We start from the raw sequence: 18,330 nt of genomic DNA, 5'->3' as shown, positions 1-18,330 counted from the left end.
AGTAGAGAGTTTAGAGCAAGAGATCACGCCGTCTAGACTCTGGTGGTGCTATAATGGGATTCAGTCAGATTACTGTGATTACACTTGTAGTTGTAATACAGGGCAGCGCTCTGGGTAGCCGGCAGGCCTCGGTTTTCATTCACTAATGTGTCAGGTTGAATTCTTCAATGGCTCGGGTCCATCCTACACACAGGGAGTGATCCTGCATTTTCTGCTCTTCATAAGAAATTGACAGTTCCACCCCATAAATGCCATAACTGCTGTCGGTGTGCCGTACAGTTCCGCAGGGATGATGTGTTTTTATACACCAACCCAGAAGTTAGCATCATCCTGGTTCTCTAAACAAAAAGCCAATGAGATTTTAACATTGTCTTTCAGATTATTACAGCAAATAATGATCAGTTAATGATCCTGACAGGTTTAGTTCAGCAGGATCATCTTCTCTAATGAACATCACTTCATGATGTTTGAAGCCTAAATACAATCAGCAGAAGTAAAAAGCTAATGCTAGGCTATAAACCAACTACACCACGGTCACATGACTTCAGTGTCTCCACCACTAAACTTCAACTTGTAGTTTGATTTAGCTCTGACCTCTTCTACAGAAGCTTTTAATGTGACACAGTTAGTGACAGTTTGTATAAACACAACCAGGCTGTAAAGGTGGACTGGTGAGTGGATCAGTTTTCATGTCAACATGATGATGTTTAACGTCCCCGAAAACCTCTGTAGTCTCATTTAGACACTGGTTAGCAACCAACAGACGTAAAAGCTTAAAGAGTCAGGACTGGAGTATTTACTGACTGATTTTATGTTGTAGAATAAATGGTGAAACTGTGTCGGCTTGTGTTAACACAGACCTTAGACATCTAACTAAAAATCTATTGAACAAACCAGAGACTTCAGGATGAAGGAACAGGAAGTGCTCAAACACAACATATTTCTTGATTTTAGGACTCATTCCTGTGGCACTCTATTGAGCAAGACATCCTCTGACACCTAGTTCCACTACTGTATGTGTAGATGTCTTTTTAATTTTAATGGGTATCTTCAAATAGAAATATGACATATGTTCCGGCCACTCATTTATTATTAAGTAATATTTTAACTGTGTTTCTGAGAACTGTTCTTTCGGGATGGCATCATTGTGCAGCCATCATCACATGCAGTTGTGACACAAACAATAAGTGAATTTGTCCAAAATTGACCCAGAATTCAAAAGTGAACTGTTGACTTTCCTCATCACTTTTATCTTTAGCTTCCACCTGCAGACACTGGCACAGGTAACAGACTAAGGCTTGGTGCTTGAATGTTTCATATATAAATACAATTTTATAGCAGTACTTAACGTCTCTCCTGAGGTTTTCATGTCCAGTCTGGACCCTTTGACTTTTCTAATAAAAGACATTTTCTGAGACAGTTGTTTGTCTTTTGGGCCGATGTTTCATGATGTGTCAGTGTCGATCCAAGCTGCAGAAGAAGAAGTCAGACTGTGAATCACGTTACTTTGTCTATGGGAAAAATTAATGGAATTTTTACTCAAGCACACATGTTGCGACTTACCTCTTGTGGTATGCAGTCAGACAGTTTGTCAGATTATTTTGTCTAAGTTTTTTTTTTTTTTGATTGTTTTTGTGATCAATTTTTTTTCCTTTTTTTGTTTTGAGATATTTTTGTCTGAGCGTTCTGCTCCTGAACCCACACAATGGAGTGAAATCGAGTTGATGTTCTTCTCAATGTAAAGTTGGGCTAACAAAATTAAAAAGAAAGACATTTTTACAAAAAAATAAATAAAAAATTGGAATTTCCCATTTGCAAATGAAAAGTTGAATTCATAAGCAATAAAAGAGACCTTCTCCAGCTGCAGCTTTAGTTGCTCTGGTATGACCAGAAGCTTATAGTGGCTAATGTTAGCTAACAGTAGCAAACTTACTTGATGTGTAACAAACTTTATTGAGTCAGTTTGCCGACTTTTCTCACTCATCTCTGCTTGTGCAATTGAAGAAGCACTGAACTACCGTGTTCCTACGCATAAGTGCGCATACTGTATTACGATGCAGATCAGCTGTTTGAGCCGACAGATAGAGACGACAAATAAAAGAAAATAAAAAGTGATTGTGACAAAGATGCTGCAATGGAGATAAGAGGATACGTTTATGAACAGGAGTAAACAGAAGAAGAGCCTTTGCAAATGGAGAATGACCGGGCTGAAACAGAGAGAGGGGGAAGTGTTGTGGAAGGCGGAGGCCGAGACGGAGCCTGAACTTCTTGCTGGTGGAGATGTGTGAGCTGTCAGCCCACGCTGACAGACGCAGACAGTAACTGCTGCCATGAGTGGGACTTACAATGCAACTTCAGGATCTTTCTGAATCAGCGGATGTCAGCATCTCACATCCAATCCGCATCACCAACCTGCATCAGCTCCCTGCCTTCTGATCTGCGGCGTAATACAATTCACTTGTGCGTAGGAGTTCAGTGGCGGAAAAGTAGTTCCAAAGGAAAGAGCTGTTTGACGGAAAGATAAAGTGTTGAAAATATTCAAAATAAAGTGAACACTTCAACTGATATTAGCTTTTTTCTGTGAGCATTTTTTTGGTTGGTGGCTATGACGCATTGTTGCAGCTGGCCCCACCCACAAAAGTACATCACTCAGCTGCTTCTCCAAACTGGTGGAGCGCTGATCCGAAACCTGCCGAGGGTAATACACTGACTATGTACAAGTACCTCACACAACCCCACCTGAAACAACCTGAACTATCACTTTAAAGCTTAAAGAAAACTTGAGATCATGTTGGCATCAAGCCACTTACACACACACACACACACACACACACACATGACACTCAGGTGAGCGACTTAAAGTGAATCCTGCCAAGCGAAGGTGTTAACATTCTTAAAGGAGGTTCATCTAGCTTCCCGTGTTCCTCCTGCATGCTTACTGGACAGCTGTCTGCCACTGCAGAGACCAGGTTAACAGGGTTAAGACAGTCGAGACAGTCACTTAGGGAATAACATGAAGTCCCAGACAGTCTGGTTGGGCTCACCTTAGAGGTGTCTATGGCCTACATGTCATGTTATGGTGTGAGAGCTGTTTACTCAGTTTCCATAGCTGCCCTGCACCTTGGCTTCATGTTTTAAGGGGAATAATATGCCTTTGCTTTCCAAAGCAAACTGCTTCAGGACTATAAAAGACCCTTTGTCCTTAAAATGCCTAGTGACACACAACACAGTATATGTGGGATTATGTAATGTGATAGGAGGCTTGTGTTTGCTTTGTGGATATGTATCTGATACCAATAGGGACCGCTGCAGTCGGTGCAGGCTGATCTCTCTCGGCCATCAATCACGCGTGTTTTTCCACCTACATCCTTCAAATGTATATGTTTCCCAACAACATTAGTTAAGTAACGTGTCTGTACAGACAGAAACACTTGATACGTAAGATGCTGAGTGACATCAGACACGTCACCTGGGACTCTTGAAGCATATCACACTTCGTCTTTCTCTTTCAGATACCAAAAGATGTTTTCACAGCAGGTCTGAGACTGTTGACGACGCAGAGACTGTTGTCGTTCATCATCACTCGCCTGTCTGAGAAAGATACCGTACCAACCATCCACCCCCCGTCACTTGCAAGCTCGTCTAACGGTACATCAAAGCACCTTTACTTCCATCACCGAAGCTGCAGCGAGAGACGACAACAAAAGCAGAAACAGCACGGAAACTCCCCAACTCCGGACCTTTTTTCTTTTCTTTTTCTCTTATGGTACTACCCATGAATAATCAAAGTTCTCAGATGTGGCGCACATCAACCCCCGCCTTCCCCAGAAGCTTTGGTTGCATTTAGCTGTAGCCACTCCAAGAACCAATGCGAGGTCAGTCATGGCAACGGAACGAGTGGATCCTCTGGAGACCTCAAAACACAGATCTCAGGGAAAAGTAGGAGGCAGAGAGTCGAAGTCGAATTTCCCTGTCCGTCTTGGCGTTTGAGCTTCTCAGACGGTTTTTGGCCACGTGGGAAAAACCAGCCGCGTCTTTCACATGAGAGGAAGCATCGAGCCGGCCGGTCAAGGAGGTTACTGTGTAATATATCACAGTCTGATGATAATGAAAACAGAGGGAGGAAGGCATGTCAAAAAAAGAATGGCCTTGATCTCGTACATCTGCATAGTGTTCGGGAAGCACATTTCGGACAGGTGTCCGAAAGGTGAAGCAATGTTTTGCTGCTAAACTCCAGATCGTGTAATGAGGTAGAGCTGGAACCGGAGGTGGAAAGTAACTAAGTACATTTACTCAAGTATTGTACTGTTGTTCAGTTTTAAGGTTCATGTACCTTCTCTGAATATTTCCACTTTATAATACATTTAAATCTCATAGATAGATGTTGTACTTTCTCAGCTACATTTATATGATAACTATAGTTTACATATTGAACATGTGAACAACATGAAACATTATGTATTTGTCTAGATAAAACTGTCCAGCAGCATATAAAGTGTTAAAATTAGCTCCACCTGAACCAGCTACAACATTAAACTGCTGCTAACATGTTCTTGCTTAAGGAATATGTGATAAAGTAAAATATTTATATTTTATTTTGATGCCTCACATGTTTTAATATTTTGTTTCAGTGCAAGGCTATGTTTACATTCTGGCATTTACTTTTACTTCAGTAAAGGATCTAAATAAGAACTTGAAAAATTCATTTGTCAATAGAAAATTGAAACTTTTTATAACAGTTTCTTTGTTTAAGTCAATTTCATACAAGAATATCAGACATGTTTTCAGATTAAGATTTGATGTTTTTGTCTGTATTTTCATCATTTCAAACAGAACCTATTTGGTTTGGTAACTCACAAACATTTCTTGTAGACTGGTAATTAAACAGCTGTTAATGCTCATGTTAGCCTTGTAGTAAGAGCACAACTTACAAATAGTTCCTTTAAATAGACAGGAAATGAGGTCTTCAGTTTGAATCCAACTGGAGGACTCCATGGCCGGTGTCCTTTAACCCCCTGGTCCATTAGGGACTCCCTGAGCTTTTGACATTTGATAGAATAAACAATGAACTGATTTAAAACCAATTTATTGCTCAGTAATGAAGACAGTTAACAGCTCCAGGCCTAAGAGGATGAGACAGTCACAGGGTTAACAGAAAAACGAAAGAGTTACAGAGAGGAGCGCTGAGAGCAGGCGACATGGGCGAGAGATGGAGAGATGAGGGAGAGTTTATTCCTTTCCCATCATCCGCTGTCCTTTTATTCTCCGAGGCACAGACCAGCGATGTGTATCTAGATCTAGCCTGCATACTTTGGCCTGATCCCTCCCTGGGGTTCCTCAAACTGGCCCTCTGTGTTTGGGCAAGCTTGAAAGAGAGCTGATAGTATTCAAAGTACCATGACAAGAGAGTGACGCACACAGTCACTGGGTTTTATCTCGACATCGGCAGCTGGGAGCACAGCTCCGCCGCATGTGCCCGTCATCTCACGTTTTCTGCAGCAGACGCCCCAGACGCAAAACCGGCCCGTGGAAGGTGCCTCATAAGTCAATGACTTGGCTGATTTATGAGACAGTTCAGTAAGACGCAACACAGCGTCGCCAGAAGAGATGCATCGGAGGTGTATGTCTGTTAAACCTCTCTAAGTCTTGCAGAAAGCCTTGAAGACCAGTTGACTGATAAGTTAATTATGTTAATGTGCCAAAGTGGTTGGTGTAATTTCAAACAGACTGTTCTGGTGGAAGAACAACAGGATGTTGTAATTTAGACCAACCAGGATCCTTTCCTGCATTACTGTCAGCAAAACTGGCAAAACACCCACAGCCAAGCTCGCAACCTAACTGAGCGGATGTTGTTTAAAATGGCCGAAGGTGAAGATGTCCGTCTTTTCTTTTCGTATCAGCTCCGCAGATCGCTGCAGATTGCTTGGGAGGTCTCTCGTATACACGGCAGGTCACTGCTCCACTTGCAATGACTGTGTTTGTTTGACATCCTCATCTGCTTTTGAGTTCAGTAGCAGTTTATCTCCATCTCTAGAGATTTCTGGAAGAAGATCTGAAATAAAATAACTGAATTTGAAAGTGACAGAAGAGTCATGATAAACACAGATATATATACAGTCAAAGAGAGGATGGTCAGTGTGTGCACATGTCCTATAGTCACATTGTGTTGTAATCCACAGCCGTCCCCAGGGGCCTAAGGTTTACTACATGCCTGTTGATTTTTGGAAATGAATCAATTGCACACTTGGTCAGTAATATGCATCACAAAGGCCATGGATAGATTATGAGGCAATGGGCACAGACATGTCAAAGCCCCCATCCACCCCACTCACATAGGAGCAACATATTCAGACTCAAAGAGACACACAATGACTGCAAATGACACATTTTATGTATCTTTGCAGTTTCCTCTCTCATTGAGAGTCTTTTACATCTACTCCTTGTTATTTTTGTGTCTCTTTGTGTTCATTTTTTGTTTCTTCATGGTCTTTTTTGTGTGTTGCTTTACATGTCTTTGTGGTTGTTTTGTGTTTCGTCATAGTCGTTTTGCATCTCTTTGTGTGCATGTTGCCTCTCTCTGGTTATTATGCACCTATTTTTAGTCATTTTATCTCTGTATCTCTATGTGGTAATTTCACAATTCAGTATTTTTTGCATCTCTTCGTGGTTGTTTTGTCGGTCTTTGTTGTAGTTGTCATCAACATTACAAATGCGGAGCGGAGGGGGTTTCCATCTGACAAGCATATTGTGTTGAAGTCTACTGTGTAGTATACTACTTTGTAATCATTTCGTGTTTCTTTGCATCCACTTTTGCTCATTGTTCATCTCTTTGAGGCTGTTTTTGTGTCTGTTGGGGTTGTTTTGAGTTTCTGTAGCTGTTGTCATCACCGTTGGTGATAGTGTGACGGAGGGGGTTTCCATCTGAGAAGCATGAGTGTTGAACTATACTGTATCTTTAAGACCGTTCTTACCTGCTGCCAACATACTGATATACAGCAAAGTTGGGCAAACAGTAGAATTCCAGCACAGGAATACTGGTCGGTTTATTGGCCTTAGGGCAAAATATATAATGAGTGTAGCCTGATGTGTAATAACACAAGTCATTTTGTAGCTGTCATTGCTCAGGATCACCTCGCAGGTTGACCCAGCCCTGGTGATTCACACAGCTTTCTTTAGCAAAGATTGAGAAAAAGTCAAATTACACAGTTTGTACAGTTCAGATTTACCCACAGGATACTGTACCACATGGACCACCAGCTAATATGTGTGTGTGTGTGTAACAGCAACATTCCCAGTTTGAATCATAAAAGGGACTTTTGTTGTCATTCCGCTTTCTCTCTCTCTCTCTCTCTCTCTCTCTCTCTCTCTCTCTCTCTGATGGAATGTGGTGTGTGCACTGAACAGGTCCAGAGTCAGTGCTTTAAGCTGCCATCAGGCAGAAACAGACACAATACAGGATGTCTTCAGCTATACTGACTGAAAAAAATAACTACAATACCAAAGCAACACACAGAAACTCAAAAGAATTTCAATTCATGGTTGGAAAAAAGTCGCTGTGACCACTGGCAAAACATAGAGCACTGGTACCTCCTAGTGTTCACTACAGGTAATGCACCTGACACTTGCACAGAAATCTGAGTGAGAATGCAACCTCAGAACTCACAGTAAAAAGCACATTTATTACTTCTATAAAATAAAACACTGGCTCCAGCTGTAAACCTTTCTCTAATGTGTGATTTTGTTACCGTAACAGCAGGGGAAACTTTTTTTTACTGGATCATTTGGAGACATCACAGAACTCCCTCACTGATTCTCTCCCCTGAGAGAGTTAGTTAGTGTGTGATTAGTGGTCCGGGTGTGTTGACGTCTGATGCTCTTCCATGGGCTCTGTTGTCGCACGCTGCCGTGACTCGGAGAGCCAGACTGGGCCGTGAGTCAGAAACAGACAGGGGCACTTGTGGCTTGCTTTATACTGCCAGCTCACGCAGAAAGCTGTGACTGCTGCAGTGAGGTTTTCAGACGTCTGCTGTATCAGCTGCAATCTGCGGTCACTGAGTCTGCGCCTTAAAAGTGACCAGAGCGGCGTTTTCATGGTCATCGGAGGGGGGAGATGAAGGAAAAGCCCGAGACAAACTCATAGCAGGCGTGCAATTCTTCCTGTAGAGAGGGAAATTGTGGATTCAGTTCTGGATCTGAAGTCTTAAAGCTTGGAAATGACTAGTTCCCACCTGCTGGATTCTCAAAACCCTCGAGTCTGACAAGATCTTGACCACATCTCCCAGTGAAGCCAACAAAATGCCTGGACCGGATGTTATAGACCGGGTGCTTTGAGGTTGACCGTGAGTCACTGAAAGGGGACAACACCCTCCCTCCCCCCTCTCCTCGGTCCCCTCCCACAGCTTTGAAGTGGTGGCAGATTGTGCACAAACAACATAAACCTCCCCTGCAACAAACGCTGTGATTTACCACCCAAAGGCAAGGAAATGGCCACTAAGACAGTTCTATTCAGTTTATAGGGCTATTTTGCAGCTTTCGTACCTCCGGACGGATGCTCTTTTGTGATGGCCACTTTGAGAATGCTGGTAATGAGGATTCCCAAAGCGGAGCCTGCAGAACAAATGTCTGGCCAGGCACCTAAACTGAGGCTTACAAGCGCAGGACAGTTTTGTCACTCACACTCTCACTGCTGTGGTCAAGACATCCAGAAGAGCAAATGTCACTGCGGTTAGAGTCTGATTCACTGTGATCCGGCTCAAACGCAATGAAGTGAAAACTGTAAAATGATATGGTTGTAAATGTAAATTGGAGCTGATTGGAGATGACAGAAATCCAGCTGTTACTGGTCTCTCTCTTCTCTCTCCCCCATTTCCCTCCTCTCAACCCAACTAGTCGAGTTAGACGGCCGCCCACTTCCCGTTCACCGTCTGGTGCTGCCCATGTTGGGAACTGTTGGGTTTCTCTCTATAATATTGTAAATGCTTGATCTTACTTTGTAATGTGCCTTGAGATAATGTATATAATGATCCGGTGCTACACATACAAACTACAAACACTACTATAAACACTTTTGTTTTTATTCCCATTTTCCCACTAGGACTTTTTTCTACCCGCAGAGGTTTTCTTTCTCTTAAACGTTCTTCACAAACGTGTTTAAATCTGTGTCAGTGAAAACGTCTCCTTTGTCAAGATAATCCACCTGACAGTTGTGTCACATCAAGATGCTGAATACACAGCATGATTACTGCACAGGTGTGCTTTGGACTTCTCACAATAAAAGGCCAAAATGTAGTAGTTTTATTTTGAAAAAATACCTTTATTATGTACTGTGGATTTCACATGATCTGGGGCCGGTTTCACAAAGATAGACACAAGCTTCAGATAGACGTCTGAATTTATCCGTTGCACAAAGCAGTTTAGTTCTTCACTAAGAACTAAGCCTGGCTTCTTTACAGTGCATTGTGGGTAAATTAAGACTTTTTTCAAAAAAAAAAAAAAAAAAAGGTTGACAGTATCCAACCACTCAGCTCCATTTACACCAGCAGAAAATATTTGTCTTTTGGAAGAATTCAACAGTAACAATGACGTTATACTTGAAGAGTGAAACAATCAAAAGAAAAATCTGATTTGGGAAAGAAACTAGCTGTAGTCTCTACAAACTTTCCCATTGCTCAAATTATGAGCCGAGTTTTCCTGTTTTTTGTTGTTGGGTGCTACTGCTCAGTGCAGGTGTCATTGATTGTTACCATGGTAACGTGGGCCTTAGGACTGAGTTAGCCTGCAGGTTAGGTGCCTAATGTTTTTGTCTTAAAATGAGCCAGTCTGTATTTTTGTGAAGCAGTCTGACATCAGGCTGATCTGTGAGCAGCATGAAGACTGGGCCAACATATTCAGTCTGGTGTGACCATCTGCCTCGTGCAGTGCAACACATCTCCCTCGTACAGAGTCGATCGGGTTGTTGGGTATCGACCGCTCCTCGTCAATGGCTGTGCAAAGTTGCTGGATATTGGCAGGAAGTTTTACATGTTGTTGTACAAACAGATCTGGATTATCCTAAACATGCTTGGCGGGTGGCATGTGTGGTGATCTGCATTGTCAGCTGTGAGGATATACCTGATATAAACAGGTGTGTGTTTCCACATCATGTCCAATCAGCTGAGTTTACCACAGGTGGACTCCGGTCAAGGTGGAGAATCATCTCAGAGATGCTCAGGAGAAATGGAGGAACCTAAGTGTTATAGCAAAGCGTCTGAACACTTATGTCAATATGACATTTCAATTTTTCCTTTTTGATAAAGTTGCAAAAAATGAAATTTTGTTTTGACATTGTCATTGTGAGGTATTGAGTGTATATTGATTTTCTTTCTGAAGTTAGGATCAGTTGAGAAAGTCTTCCCTAACTGAATTAACATGGAAGTAAAACTCTTCAAATAGGCTACTTAATGTCTGAGAAAGACGATCTGACGGAGCCTTTAAAGGCAACCATGCTGCAACATTTAAAATGACCATTAGAGGGCGGCATTTTATAAGAAACTTTCCTTTAAAGTAACTGAGTGAAACTGATTGAATGTATTTCTTTTCAGCAGAGGAAGTTAGTTGATGAAAATAGAAAATCATAGCACTAAGATATAAGTGTTTTCTGACCCAGTGGTTGGGATTGGTTTTGGGTCCCAAAAACTGACACTTTTCTTTGTTTTTCACTCTAATTTTAGCTTTCTTGTGAAATACTCTTTCAAATGTTCTTTGAAGTCTTTCAAATAAAACAACGTGAGAAGTAGAAATCACCGCTCATGTCCACATGAAGCCCATAACCTGTGATGAGGGGTCAGATAAGTAGACATGACTTTACCTTAAGAGGTCACAGGTCAAACCATGATATACTCTACTATAGCAGTGCATGTAAAATCATATAATATAGCAGTATAACAGGGAAGTTATGGACAGATGCAGAACCCATCTCACTTAAAGAAATGTCAAAAATCAAAACTGAGTCGTTAAATTTACATGACTTCATTATTATTTTATATAACTTCCATTTACACATCACTTAAACCGTGTAAAATGAAATGTTTAACATCCCGTCATTTTGCTCTTCCCCACCCAAACTCTTCTCATCTCTACATGTGTGCACAACCTGCACCTTTTCAGCGTGAGACACAAGGCGAAGCTGAGCCCTGAGGAAACACTGCAGTGCTGTAAAGGGCGCACAGAGAGCGGCTGAATGGACTGTCAGGAGCTCAGAGATGGGAAGATAAGAGGACAAAGTGTGTACTGTGCTCCAGCAGAGGGCCGCCTCACTTGCTTCACTTACCTCATCCACTCTACGTGGAGGTGAGTGAAGTCGGTCTGACTTATCGAGGGCTGAGGACAGAGGCTGCTGTATGTTACACTGATTGTAAAACCCTCTGAGGCAAATACGTGATCTGAGGCTTAAAAGAAATAAAATAAAACTTCACTTGACTTTGAAAACCTGCTTGTTACCACAGTTTGTCTTGTGTATCAAGCACACATAATGACAAAAATAATCACCTGTTTTTTTATGTTTTGCACATTGCAGTAGTGATGGAAGATAATGCAGTGTATTAGGTTTTTATGACAAATTTTATGTGAAAAAATGTCATTATTTTTTTCATTTTAAGACAGGAAAAACCTGTTTAAACTTCGGTACAGGTCAAAAAAGTCCATTTGGTCTGAAGGCAGATGTCCATGTGTAGTTTGATTATACATCAGGTCTAGGTTCTATATTAATACTGTGAAAGTATCAAAGCCTCAGTCCACAGAGAAATGCACACAGCCTGTATTCAGAACCTGAGCCTTAAAACCAGCCGTCAGGACCTCTGGAACTTTGTGATGTCACAACAAAGCAGTCACCACTTCTCAGCTTTTCCTCAAGCCCCGCCCACCTTGCAGGATTTAGTTTCTCTAGCCATGTTTCGACCAAAAAGAAAAGTACTTTTCTTCAGGAACTAAAAGGTTCCTCTGGCCCATTGTTTTTTTTTTGTGCCTTTATTGGACAGGATAGTAGAGAGAGACAGGAAGTGGGGAGGCAGAGAGAGGGGGAATGACATGCAGCAAAGGCCGTCTGATGCGGGACTCCAACCGGGGCCAACTGCAGCGAGGACTGTAGCCTCTACACATGGGGCGCCTGCTTAGACCACTACGCCACACGGCGCCCCCTGTGGCCCATTGTTGTCTGCATTTCCACCGTGGCCTAAAGTCCCAGGAAGATTATGCAAAATTATTACTTGACATTACATTATTCACAGCACTTTGAGGACATAACATGAATGAACTCTGGTTGCCTGTTTCAGTTTTTTTACCTTCTTCTGGACTTGTTTCGCGGTGTGGAAAATGTGTTTGCTCGCTCTGTCCTCGCTCACTGTGGACTTGGCGAGTGCAATAAAATGCAGTGAGTACTCGACCAATCAGAAATGTTCAGCACTGCAGACCACACCCCCCCATCCTGAACCTTTGGAAAGTGCCACCCCCAACCAGGGACTTTTTGGGGGGTTGATCAGTTACACTGGAACTAAATTTAGACCCTGGTTCCTGCTGTGGAAACGTGCATAGTCCCTCAAAAGGTTCCTGGTTCCTGGGGAAAGTTCCTGCGGTGGAAACGTGGCTTCTGAGCATTTACCTGAAATCTGCTGTATTTGTATTTGATCACAAGTACAGGCTCAGAGCCTACTCTCTTCTGATTGGCTCACTGACCTGTTGTCACTAGAGCTTAAGAGAGAAGCCTGAGAGAGGAGATGTAAAACTACATTGAGATGGTTTTTGTTTTTTGGTAAAACACATGTATAAAATATGGGACCTTTAATATAAAGAATTACCAAAAAAAAAAAAAGAATATAGTTTAACATTCTAATCAATTCATTGATTAAATGGGCAAATTTTCATTAGAAATGTGCAGGTACACTCATCATATTAATATGACTCAGGGAAATATATTTAAAAAAAAAGATCATTAACCACCTAATGCATCAGTCAAAACTATTGTAAAGACATACATTTATTGGCTATAATTGAGCACAAGATCACGTTTGAATTTGTTTCAGATTATCAACTGAGATCATTTAAACAACATGTTCCCCCATAAACATCTGGGTAAACAATGAGCTGGCTGCAGATGTTATCACAGAAGAAGAAGGCATCGGGTAATATGACCAAAACCATAATCTTATTATCCTCTCAAACTTCAAATAACGGCGTCTCTTCTCCTCACCTCTTCATCTTTGTTCCTTCTCCTCCTCGTTTCCCCTCTTTGATTCTCGATCCAGCAGCTTTACCGTCTCTACTTTAGCAGTTACATTCCTCTATTCCAATCAGAAAAAAGGCCGACCGGCTCATTAAAATTCCTGCCTGTAAGACCATAGTAGCACGGGGAGGGAAGGCCAGCGAGCCCGACACTGGCATTCACCCTCCTTTTGAGGCCGTGCACAGGCACAGAGGCGCAGGGGACCGCAGGGGCCGCTCATGTGCACGGGCTGGTGTTGAGATTGGGCACTGAGGCATGATGCAGCCGCACAGAGAGACAATAGGGGGCAGCACCTCGAGCCCCAAACAACGACCGGGGCCCTACAATCCCTCCGTGACTCAGTGTGTTTTCATCCTCTTCATCTTTTTGTCTCCCGTCCGAGGAGCCGAGCAGCAGCTCAGGAGTTTGAACTTTGGTTTCCATGTGTGAGTCACTTTCTTCCACATCTTCCACCGAGACCTTAAACCGCCTCTTAGAGTATCTGTCTTTATTTGTGTGTGTGTGTGTGTGTGTGGTTTTAGTACCTGTGATTGACGGGCATCCTGACACCATGAGAGCCTCAACATAAAGGGATGAGCAACGAGTGGAGAATGAATGAATGAGTCAGGAGGGACGACTTGTTTCATTTCTGCTCAGTTACTGTACTTGTGTGCAACTTCAAGATGTCACTTTACTTGACTTTTTTCCATTTTATTTTACGCTGATTTTTCACATTTCAGTGGGAGATATTATTTATAATAATAGAAATAGAGTTTATAAAACATGATACATTGTTATGAAGAAGTCAACAATATAGAAAAAGCATTTAAAATGGTTCGACTTGGAATAAACTACAACACTAAAGTGCTGCTCACCTGTGAATGCAGGATTATTTAATAAAGTTTATACTAACATAACACACCTGACACAGGCTGGTACTTTTTCTTTTGGACATTACGCTTTGACAGTTATGTGAGTAAAATAAAATCCTCTTAATTTTATATTGCCCTTTGTGTCATTGTTTAAGAAAGAGGTCAGTAGAACAGAAAAATATTTTTTTGAAAGATGCTAAAATAATGAAAAGAGACAAAAACATGTTTTATTTTCTTTGCTTTGGTTCAGGGACGCTCCGCAGTAAATGTTACATGCAGCAGTGATTTGTCTTTGTTTGCAGGATGAATGTCAGCTGTTAGTCTGCGGCGTTGATACGTCGTGGATCATCGACCCCTGACTCCAGAACACACCAAGGATCCAGACAGATCTGTGATCATTGTGAATATCACACATGAATAAATTATACAATACATGAACACTACAGTGCACACATTATTGAACTCAGTGGCCACATCCTATAGTCTTATAAAAATAACTTTATTTGTATGGCACAGTTCATACACGTGCGACTCAAAGTGCTGGAAAAGTTTTAAAAAAATAAGACGTGAGAAAAAAATTCAAAGGCCCACATCTGACATAATAATAAGTTCTGATACCAGTAAATTACATTACATAAGAGCTATGAAAAAACTGAAGGTTTTAAGATTTTTGGTTTTTAAGCCGTCAAGTGACTCATCTGATCCGACCTCGTCTGGAAGCTGCTGCAGAGGCAGAGACACAGACTGCAGCTTCTCTGTGTCGTAGTTTCAGAGGATCTTCTGGATCTGGACGGGGCGATCCCACCAACATATACAGACATATGAATACTTACAGGTCTATAGGGGGTTACAGCGGGTACTGGGTTAAATTGAACTGGGGTGTCCTGGTGCAGAATATAAGTATTAGGCTACAATTGAAGATAAAGTGATAACTGACTGTGACTGTCCATTACTTGAATTCATCAATTAGATGAATTAGGAAAACATGCAGCTTATGCCTGAGACCCATATTAACACGTGGAACATAAAGTTATTTTTACTCTGTACTGTACACTTCAGGTACTTTTTCCATTTTTCTATTGTATTACTATTTTCTATTTGTTTCTGTATATGGAGAAATTTCATTTTTAATACTGTACTTTGCTTTTACTGAAGTGGGATTGTGATTTCAGGACTTGAATCATAATGAATTTTATTCTGTGTTATTGCTTCTTTTTCTTTATTAAAGGATCTGAATCCACCACTTTCATAATTTTCTTTCTGCTCTTAAAAATAACTGTTACTTAAAAAAAAACAATAAAAACTAAATGAGCATTTAAATGCACAGAGTACAGGGTGACTTTAGGTGAAATCTACATGAATCACATAATGAATGCTGTTTGTCCGCAGCACATCACTGCCGAATAAAAGGTTCCAGCAGAGATGAAAAAGCCTGGATGGGAATAAACAAAGCATGAATTATGAAGATTGTTTACTGTCTACTTTTTTTGAATCAACAAGCTGTAGCTTTAACTATAGACTCTGGGTGTATTTGCTGGTAAATGTTGAGTTTGGTTTGTTCAAGATCAGAGAGAGCCTTGATTATCCGTCCACCCACTCACAGAATCACTGCTCCAAGAGCCTTTTCCAACCGTAAAGACCTGCTGTAGGTGAGAGGCTACTGTCAACAAAGGCTCTGTTGTAACTGATTGAAATGTGTGTTTTTAAAACGCAGCTCTAAAACCCCCGCGCGCAAAGCTGACTCCAACCAACGCTCACAACTATGAAGCCCGTGAAAAATCGCGCAATAAATGAAACTTTATCCAACTTCTCTCACGACTACAACTGCTGGATTGAGTTAGCCCGGCCCATCTGGTGCAGCAAATGGCCCAACTCACCAGGGAGCGAGGGGAGTGAGAGAGGAGGAGATGGTAAAGGGGGGGAAGAGAGAGAGAGAGTGAGAGAGAGAGGGGGGGGGGGGGTTGAAAACAGATCAGCAGCTTGAAGATCTCAACACCACCGCATGTCTCTGCAACAACTGCCGAGTGAAGCCAAACCGCTTTGAGTCCCAAACTTTTTTTATGAGTAAGAAAAAAAAAAGAAGCAGATATTTTACACACCATGTTAGTTTGCTGAAGACGCGCGCACAGCACGCACGCAAAGAGCGCACCTCCGAGGAGAAGATGGATTGTAAGAAAAAGTTAGACGCGACTTCTGCTCCGCACTGAGACTCTCTCTCTCTCTCTCTCTCTCTGTCTCTCTCTCTCTCCGGAGGTAGAAGAAGAGGAGGAGGAGGAGGAGGAGGAGGTAATGCCGAGCAGCAGACTTTGCGTGCTCCAAAACTTTTCCTAACTCGGTTCATGGAGTTTCGCGTCAAGTCCGGAGAGGCTCGTATGCGCGGTTCGCGTTCAATGGTGGTGCCAGCTTAGTCCCAGTTTACGGGAATCCGACTCCAGGCAAAGTTTTTCCTCGGACAAAAAAAAAGACTTGAGAGAGGAAGAGCTGCTGCGGTTTCGACGGGGGGAAAGAGAAGTGGAGGTAAGATGCTGACAGGCGGCGGAGTTTGGGAGAAGTTGCTTTACTAATGTCTTTGTGTTGTCTTTTATTTCCACTCTGCAAAAAAAAAAAAAAAAAAAGTGTTTTACTCGTGAGTTTGTCCTCCTCTCCTCTTCCTCCGCTGCCTCGCGTGTCAGCAGCAGATGAGGCTCAGGGCAGCTTCACATCTCATTTGCACTTTGAACTTATCTGACACAGGAATCCAAAAAATGTTTTGTCCTGCAACTTGATCCATATGGGAAGAGATGTGATCAGAAAGCTCGGCGCCAACAGCTTTTTATTAATAGTTCTACAGAAACTGTTGCAGGATCCAAAAGTGAAATTCTATGGTTTAAAAAACAACCCTGCGAATGCATCTTTATCACAACATGAAGAAAAACACTTTTTCTTTCACTGTTTCATCTTTGGATGCTTAGAATGAAAAGCTGCACTGCACTAATGCAATCACTCTCACACTCCTCTCTCTCTCTCTCTCTCTCCCTCTCTCTCTCTCCCTCTCTCTTTTTATTTTTTAATCTCTTAATGCTACAAAGCAGAGAAACAAAACATAAGGCAGAGGGTCAGGAAAGCAGCAGCAGCAGCAGCGTGGACACGTTACTGCCTCTGACAGGCCTGTGGGAGATGTGTACCTCTTGATGAAAGATTCAAAGTTTACTATTTGCTCTCCAGGCTGAGCAGTCAACAAACACTTGACGCCTTTGTGGGGCCCTTAACCAGCTATATTTGCTGTTGGCTTTTACCCCTATCTAACAGGCGCTGCTAATGATCTCTAAACTCATGTGTGGACTTACGAGTCCCACTTTTTTTTTTTTGGGGGGGGGGGGGGTTGTTTTGGCCTACATATTAGTGGAAAAGGAACTTTGTGTTTGTTTTTTTTTGTGAAGCTTTAAGTCACATTTGAAAATCAAATGGGTGTTTTTTTTGTGGTTTTTTTTGGCATGCTGATGAGACCTAGAAAAGTTGGAAAATCATTGCGAAGCTTTAGGAATAATTCTGTCTGTCTTTTTTTTTTGTTGTTGTTTTGTTTTTTTTTTTAACTGAGTAAGAATACATGCATGTGTGTTTTCCGCTTCACATGATGACAAACCCAGGCAGGGCTGAGGTGATTTGCATGAGAATAAAAAAGAGAAAGTTTTAGTGCATTTGCCCATTGTGAGGAATGAAGAGTTCCAACAGTTAGGGCCTACGGAGAGTGAAAGGAGTAAAGAATGGATGAGCCTATTCAGCTCATTCAGCCTCAGTTCGGGGGCTCTGCTCTGCTCTGCAGCGTTCAGAGACCCATAGTGGCCATGTCACTTTCATCTCCACAACCCCAACCCCTGTGTGCTGTTGTGTGTGTGCTGTTGTGTGTCTGCTGCTGCTGCTGCTGCTGCTGTAGCCCCCGTTTTCACACAGTGCACACAGGCCCCACTTTATTGATCTAGCTCTGTTTTTTTCTGGAAATCTGCAGAAAATTTAATGAATCAAATACTGGAAATACTGTGTGTGTGTGTGTGTGTGTGTGTGTGTGTGTGTTGGAGAGAATAGGCCAAGTAGGAGGAGGAGGTGGGAGAGAGGGGGGTTGATTTTTTTTTTTTTTTTTTTTTTTTTTTTTTTAAGCAAATACCGATGAAGTCTAGCGTACAGGGACAGAGAGGAGGGTTGGAGGAGGAGAGGGTGAGGAGGGTAAAGTCTGAGTGACTCTGAGGA

The 18,330-nt window shown here is 42.1% G+C and overlaps 1 protein-coding gene across 1 annotated transcript in view; it reads left to right on the top strand.

The window, feature by feature from the left end:
* The first annotated feature begins 16,062 nt into the window (after window positions 1-16,062).
* Window positions 16,063-18,330, top strand: part of gli2a (GLI family zinc finger 2a) — a 98,914-nt gene continuing 96,646 nt past the window's right edge. Inside the window, exon 1 of the mRNA XM_023417078.2 lies at window positions 16,063-16,623. The gene's annotated coding sequence lies outside the window, so the exon portion shown is untranslated. The remainder of the gene's footprint in view (window positions 16,624-18,330) is intronic.

The sequence above is a fragment of the Seriola lalandi genome, unplaced genomic scaffold, assembly GCF_002814215.2.
Source record: "Seriola lalandi dorsalis isolate HSWRI2012SDOR001 ecotype SW California unplaced genomic scaffold, Sedor1 jcf7180002054571, whole genome shotgun sequence".
In the NCBI taxonomy this organism is placed as follows: domain Eukaryota; kingdom Metazoa; phylum Chordata; class Actinopteri; order Carangiformes; family Carangidae; genus Seriola; species Seriola lalandi.
The sequence above is the reverse complement of the archived record's forward strand: the minus strand, read 5'-3'. Positions and strand labels throughout refer to the sequence as shown.